The 7475-nt window shown below is 45.0% G+C and overlaps 1 pseudogene; it reads left to right on the plus strand.

Annotated features, from left to right (window-relative positions):
- Nucleotides 1–2739: 2739 nt before the first annotated feature.
- On the plus strand, nucleotides 2740–3365 carry LOC102842476 (annotated as a pseudogene).
- The last annotated feature ends 4110 nt before the right edge of the window (nucleotides 3366–7475 follow it).

A 7475-nucleotide genomic window follows, 5' to 3' on the forward strand; every position in this document is an offset into this window, starting at 1 on the left:
GACATACCACACTCTGCTATCTTGGTGGTACTGATCTCTGCTCACTGGTTTAATTTCTTTTATATCTCAACATACAGCCTAATCCTGTAGATTGTATCCCTTTTCATTAACATCATAGAGATTAGGATGTGCAGTATACATTGTTATAGCTCTTGTTAAGTTCCATAAAGTCTGCTCTGACTCATAGCGACCCTATATATGGCCTTCAAGGAGCAGCTGTTAAGTTTGAAACACCGACTTGTGGTTCAAACTGACCTTGCTGTCCAGTTCTTATCCTACAGCATTACATCAAGACTCCTTAAAACACATAAGATAATTAAAAATACTGATAATCATGGTCCAGTAATGTTATTACATATTTATGGGGGAGACACAGCTCAATCCATATATTTTTATTTATTACATCCTTCAATATTTTTCTTAATACTTATCTCTTTTCTACATTTGAAAGTATTGAATTTCCTAAAAATTGCATTGCTTTTTTATTTACCCTTTTTTATCCCCTGAATGGACATTACCACCAAAAAATAAGAAATATTTGTACTTTTGAGATTAAAAATAAATCCAGTTTATAAAATTGTTGTTTGAAGAACAGACATTGAATATTAGGTACTGAATCTGAACCACAAAAAGGTGAAGCCAGCATTATTATTTGTATCATGCCATTGTCCAGGGAGCATAGTGTTTACAAGTCATGGTGCTAACCTAAAGGTCAGCAGTTCGAAACTACCAGTAGTTCTACAGGAGAAAGATGAGACTTTCTGCTCCCATAAAGATTTATAGCCCCAGAAACCCTGTACAGGCTGCTATGCATCAGAACCAACTCCACAGCCCACCACTACTACCACCATTGTTTGCAACTTTAAGATAAGAAACACTAAATATAAATACTCTAATGCACAAGACCTTTTTCAAGTGTTGAAGAGCAAAGATGTCATTTTGAGGACTAAGGTGCTCCTGACCCAAGCCATGGTATTTTCAATAACCACATATGCATGCGAAAGCTGGACAGTGAATAACGAAGATCATAGAAGAATTGATGCTTTTGAGTTATGGTGTTGGAGGAAAATATTGAAAGTGCCATGGGCTACCAAAAAAATCAATAGATCCGTTTTGGAAGAAATGCAGCCAGAGTGCTCCTTAGAGGCCAAAATGGCCAAACTTCGTCTCTCATACTTCAGACAGATTGTCAGGAGGGACCAGTCGCTGGAGAAGAATATCATGTTTGGTAAGGTTGAGGGTCAGAGAAAAAGAGGAAGACCCCCAATGAGATGGATTGGCCAAGTGGCAGCATCAATGGGCTCAAGCATGGCAACAGTAGTGAGGTCAGCCCAAGATCAGGCAGTGTTTCGCTCTGTTGTGCATAAGGTCGCTATGGGTCGGTACTGACTCGATGGCACCTAATAACAACAACAGTAAGTAAAAGAAATGTAATGGAACTCTTTGAAGAAGGAAACAATCTTGAGTAAAACTAATGTGGAAATGACATTTGGATCCTCTTAAATCCAAGAGTTCTCAAGCTTTTTGGCCGCAGACTCCTTTTAAAAAGTCAAACAGAACCAATTGCCCTTGAGTCAATTTCAACTCATGTCAACCTCGTGTGTGTCAGAGAAGAGCTGTGCTTGACGGGACTTTCAATGCTATGACCTTTTGAAAATAGATCACAGGCCTTTCTTCTGAGGTATCTCTAGTGGAATTGAACTACCAATCTTTCAGCTAGTTGCCAGACACTTAACCAAGCAGCAACAACAAAAGAAAAATAAAGTAGGCTACTTTTAGACGTCGCCTTCTCTGACCTTGAGGGGGTTTAAGAAAATGTCTGGGCACTAGTGGTGATGAGTTTGTGTATCTAACAAGAAGTAGGGTTAGATGAGGTGGACATATGCACTTGACAGTGCAGTGTCATTTTTTGGAAACTTGGCTTTCCATTACTATGTGGTCCTGATGAGGAATCCATTTAGAACTACACCCCACCACAACAATGTTACTTGAGTAGTCCTTCAGCTTAAAGGATCCTTTTATCACAATGATTAGTAAAAGCAGGACATGTGACCAGAGAAGGACCAAAGAGAGTTTACTTTATATTTGATAAACTTAAGTTTACCTTCTGGAGAATAAAACAAAACCTCATCTTTCTCCAATGAACAGCTAGTGGGCTCAAACTAACAACCTTGTGGTTCACAGTCCAGTGCTTATCGTATTGAGCCTTGTTAAAGATCTTTTGAAAATCAAATTTTTACTTTTACTTGTTTCTCCTACTAATATGCTCCCTTGCCTTTTCAAACATGACTCTTTGCCTTCTAACCATTATGATGTTCATGCTCACACTGCCAGTGATTATGATGTATGGTAAAATTTCCACCAGGTTGTACCTATATCATAATTCCGAAGGATTGGAATAAAATTACCAATGTATAGTCATAATCTCCAAGGTATGAAGAAAAATGGCAAACAAAATTTCATATGTATACAATTTAGGCTGTAACAAAAATTCGACATCTGTACTTACAGATGGAGAATGATGTCAGAAACCAACATTGGTTATGACCAAGGAACATGATCTAGGAATTATGCTGGTGTCTTTCTTAAGGATAATGATCCTTTAGGAAATTTTAACAATAAAAGTAATGCTGAACAGAAAGCTGGCGGGAGGTAACATGGACAACCCTTCCAGGAGCGGAGGAACTGCTAGGGCCAGGACCAGCAAAGGACACCCAGAGAGCAGGCACAGGGGTCAAAATGCTGCTGCCGGACCTGGTGCTATGCCGAGGCTGCTGATGGCCCTGGCTGCTGCTGCACTGCGCTCTCCACCAGCTCTGGGGTTTTGTGCAGGAGACACACTGTGAGTCCCAGAAATCCTGCTCCAAGGTGACCTACAGCTGCCAACACATATGCCAATGCCGGCTCCCTCCCCCTCTTCCCCCCCCCCCCCCCCCCCCCCCCCCCCCCCCCCCCCCCCCCCCCCCCCCCCCCCGCCCCCTCCCAGGCAGTCTCCAGGAGTCCTCTAAGTCTCACCCCCCAACTCCACCTCCTGTCCTGTTGAGGAAGGCTGATGGTCACCATTGCTGTGTGCTGTGCCTCCTTGGTGTTTCTGACTGTGCTTTGTCATTACCTGCTACAAAAGCCATCAAAAAGGAATCAGGGAGTCGGGTGTAGCCATCTTTGCCTGGACCAAAGTGGAAATGATCCTTCTTGGTTTAGCAGATCGAGGCTGGGTCCTCGAATCTCTCCCTAGCATTTCCAGAGCTCCATGGGGAGCATGGAAACCACTGAGAAAAGACGAAAATGGCACCAGTGCCTCTGAGTATCCCATAACCTCCTCCCAGAGCAACAAAGGCGTGGACGTGAACAACGCAGTGGTGTGAGTCTGCAGCCCTGGACCCGCTGGCCAAATGGACTCCTTGGTGGCACCATGGACATGGCAAAGCAGGGGGATTCGAGCAGACTCTGGGCTTGCCCGGGACTTCACGGCCTTGCAAGTCTTGCATCTTCTGAAGAGGAACCCATCCATCTTCCACCCTTGCCCCATCAGCCCGCGGCCAGGAGCAGCTCAGATAGAGGCCTGAGCCCAGACCCCTACATGCAGCCCTGGGCTGTGTCATCGCCCATGGCTCTTCCTCGGCCTCTTCCGTGTCTTGTGCATGATGGGCTGACCACCCCAGCTGCTGTCAAAACCACATGCTCGGGCAGGAAGGAAGGAAGGCAGGGGGACTCTGGCATCAACTTGTCTGGAGACAGGTAGACATCACCTTTAACTAAGAGGAAAGCAGCCCAGGCTGAGACCCTTCCCTCTCCCAGGAATCCCACTTGCCCCACAGCTTCCATCAGAAGCCAGGTAGAGCTCTAAGACCCCCTACATCACTGCCCACTCCCTGTCTGCTTTTGTCATCTGTACCCACCTTCCTCTCTGCTTCTGCAATTCCACCACACCTGGGCCACATGATCAACCTGCTCCTGAGCAGCAAAGCTCCTTTACACTCAGGGTGGTGTCTGGCTTTCTGGGGCGACAATAACCCCTTGAGCTCTAGGCCCAAGGCTTCCAGGAAGGACAGAAGCCACTATGCCTGTTCTCAGTCATATTCCTAGACCCTACGTCGTGGAAAACACCATGTCTTTGTGAACCAAGCCCTGCCTTCACCCAGCAGAGGCCACCACTGTGCCAACTCCTCCCCCACAAAAGATCCTCAGGTCCTCCTGAGAGCCCCCGGCCCTGCCTGGAGCTAGTGACCCCATGATTGCGCGTCATCTGGAACACTGAAAGAACACTGTGATCCCGTGAACAAGCCCCACCCCCCACATATATGCCTGCTGCCACATGCTCAGAAGAAGCCAGGCCATGTAGGGACTTAGCTGGGTGGATTCATTTGTCCCTCAGACCCCCGTGCGAACCAATGTGAGTCTCTGGCACAGAAATTGCCATCCTTTCCAATTCAGGTGAGGCTGATGAATATGCAAACCAGTGGCCATTTAGGGTAGTTCTTTGCAGGTGGCTGTGTGCCATTGTCAAGATGAGTATGTTGGGAGCCGCACTGCTGCCTGCCAGGCCAGGGGTGCTGGCTGAGGGCCAGCCAGGTGCAGCCTTCCTTAAGCATTTGTCTTTCTTTTCTGTTTGCTTGAGGAGTTGAGGACTTGGGCTTGGATCTGAGTTCTGCTTTTCTTAGACTCCTTGATTCTTCCTCCACCCCAATCTGGAGAACACATCACAGCAAACACCCTTGGAGGGTACCCTCCATGGCCCTAGAAGATGAAGAACCTGATGCAAAGCATTAATAGATGGGGCTCAGTGGCAGGGCAGGGCTGAGAGGCCCAGAAATTCCACAACCCCAACTGCTTACATCCCCTGGTGTCTGCTGACCTACCCTCCCTATGCTCCCAGTTCCCCTGGGCTTAGCCAATGGGAAAACACCTGCAGGCTTGGAGCAGTGGGAAGCTCAGGAGTTGTCAAAGAGGACAGCATCAGCCAGAGGAGAGGGTGCAGGGAAATGGCCCTGGGGGGACATGAACATAGGGCGCAGCTCAGCTATTCCCAAGCCTACCCAGTCCTACCATCCCCAGATTCTGACTGAAACTAATGAGTGCTGGTTGTGTAATTAGTCTCATCCTCCCTGGGTGGAACAAATGGTTCATGAACTGGGTTGCTAACCTAAAAGTATGAAGGTTCAAGTCTACCCAGACACACCTCGGAAGAGAGGCTTGTTGATCTACTTCAAAAAAAAATCAGCTGTTGAAAACTCTGTGGAACACAGTTTTACTTGGAAACACATGGGTATGTCATCAGTTAGAGTTGACAGCAACTAGTCTAGTACTCCAGCCCCAGGCATGAACCACTCACACAACCCACCCCCAACAGCATCCTTCATGCTGTGGGACCCAGATCCCCTTCCCTGCATGACAAAGCCAGGGCTCCATTCAATGCTAACCTCTGTGCAGAAATGCCCCCCCTAAAGTGGGTTTGTAAAATTTCTTCACACCAGTTTGTGAAGCGTACAGGAAGAAGATAGATTTGGAAAAAGGGTCCACTTGAAAACCATCTCCCCAAACCCAGAACAAGCCACTCAGAAGAGTTTTCAAGTACCAGAGTTCCAAGTTTTCAGCTTAGGTACTGGTCCCAACATCAAACCACTCCAGTCAAGTGCTTGAATGGAGAACGGTCCTTTCAGGAACTTGTCTGCAGCCACCACACAGACCAGTGAGTCCAACAGGGCAATCAAAAATGACAGGGTCATTTCTCTTCTGCATTTGTTCAGATAGATGGTTTTTCAACCATGTCATAGTTGAGACCAACTTCAGAATTTAATGGCACAGTGGCTCCATAAAGTAAGCTCTGGACTACAAACCACAAGATTTGCTCTTTGAGTCCACTAGCCACTCCTCAGGAGACCGACGAGAATTTAAAGCCTCGGAAACCTATACTGAACTAACTTGACAGGCACTTAACAACAACAACAGAATCCCCCAAAGAGGCCCTAGGTAGGAAGGCAGGTGGCTCAGTGTTTAAAGCGCTATGCTGCTAACCCAAAGGTGGGCAGTTTGAACTTACCAACCACTCTGCAAGAGAAAGATGCCTGCTTCTGTTAAGGTTTACAACCTTGGAAACCCTCTAGGGCAGTTTGACTCTGTCCTAAAGGGCCGTCATGAGTTAGAATCCACGCCACTTGGGTGGGTTTGGTTTGGTTAGGGTTTAGGATCTCTCAGAGCCTTTTTGGTGCTCCTTAGAAACTTCTAAAGCTAGTTTTGGTGGGAAGTCTAATAGGTGTAAAAATATAGACACATATATTATATATAGTTATCTATATTTAAAGATATATATGTAATTATTATATGCACTTTATCTATATAAAGTATGATTTGAACTGCCCAAGTAGTGTGAGCTATCTAATGCATGAAAGTAAATAGCCACAATCTACCTTCTTAACAATGAGCCCAGTGTACAGGGGGCAATGCAGTCCTAGGAATTCTGTCTCACTGAACAAACACACAGTTGAGTCCGGCTTGGCCTGCAGCAAGCCCTTTGTTTGGGCTCAGTGCTGAACTGCCCGTCACATGGGAGGCAGGACTGGCAGCATTGGGGTTTGCTGTGGGCTACTGGCAAGGAGGAATGCATGGTGACTTTTTTATTTTCAATAAAAATATGCATATATATATAAAAGAAGTAATGCTGGGGAAAAAAAAAAAAGGATACTAAAAATAAATTCTACAAATCTGTCTTTCCTCACACAAACCTGACTGACTCATATGCACACCTGTGAGCAACTCTGTCTGCTATATCTCCAGGAAGATATAACTGACCTGGAAGAAGTGCAAAAAAGTTAGCTAACATCCTTAAGTATATGAAGGCATTTCTCAAAAATGAGAGATTAAAAGAAGAAAAGGGGTTTAGAAGAGTAAATGCTTTTAAAACCATCAAAGACATACATAAAATAAAGAGTTACCAAATCTCAGAAGTCTTGAACTATCTTTAACTTGTGGAACTAATGAATGGCACAATTTTAAAATAAAATTATGATCAGGAAGGATTTGAGGGAAAGTGTTGAATGATCAAGCTACAATATAGGATAATACTTTGGAGTGGGACTCTGTAATGTCTTGGGGTAAGTGTTATAAAGAATAGCGATGCCATTGTTGCTGCTTGTTAAGAATTTCCCTATGCCCTCAACTATATGCTTTGAAAACAAAAATTCTTTTATAATTACAGTGCTGTCACTAAAAGTGTATGGGGGTAAAGAACACACTGGGTGCTACTGTAAAAGGAGTAACACTAAAAAATTTTCTATGAAGACTTGGTGCAGTGTTTCAGCAGACATTTTTATATTCTTTATAAAAATGTACCTGTACCACTAGAAAGGACAAGTACACTGGAACAGCTACAGTGACAGAGATACATCTTCATGATGAACCTGACCTATACTCAGAGCAGTAGTTACTCTAAATACCAACAGAGAGGGAAAGAGTCTTCAAATCAAGTATCAATGCTA

This window comes from Chrysochloris asiatica, unplaced genomic scaffold, assembly GCF_000296735.1.
Source record: "Chrysochloris asiatica unplaced genomic scaffold, ChrAsi1.0 scaffold00049, whole genome shotgun sequence".
In the NCBI taxonomy this organism is placed as follows: Eukaryota; Metazoa; Chordata; class Mammalia; order Afrosoricida; family Chrysochloridae; genus Chrysochloris; species Chrysochloris asiatica.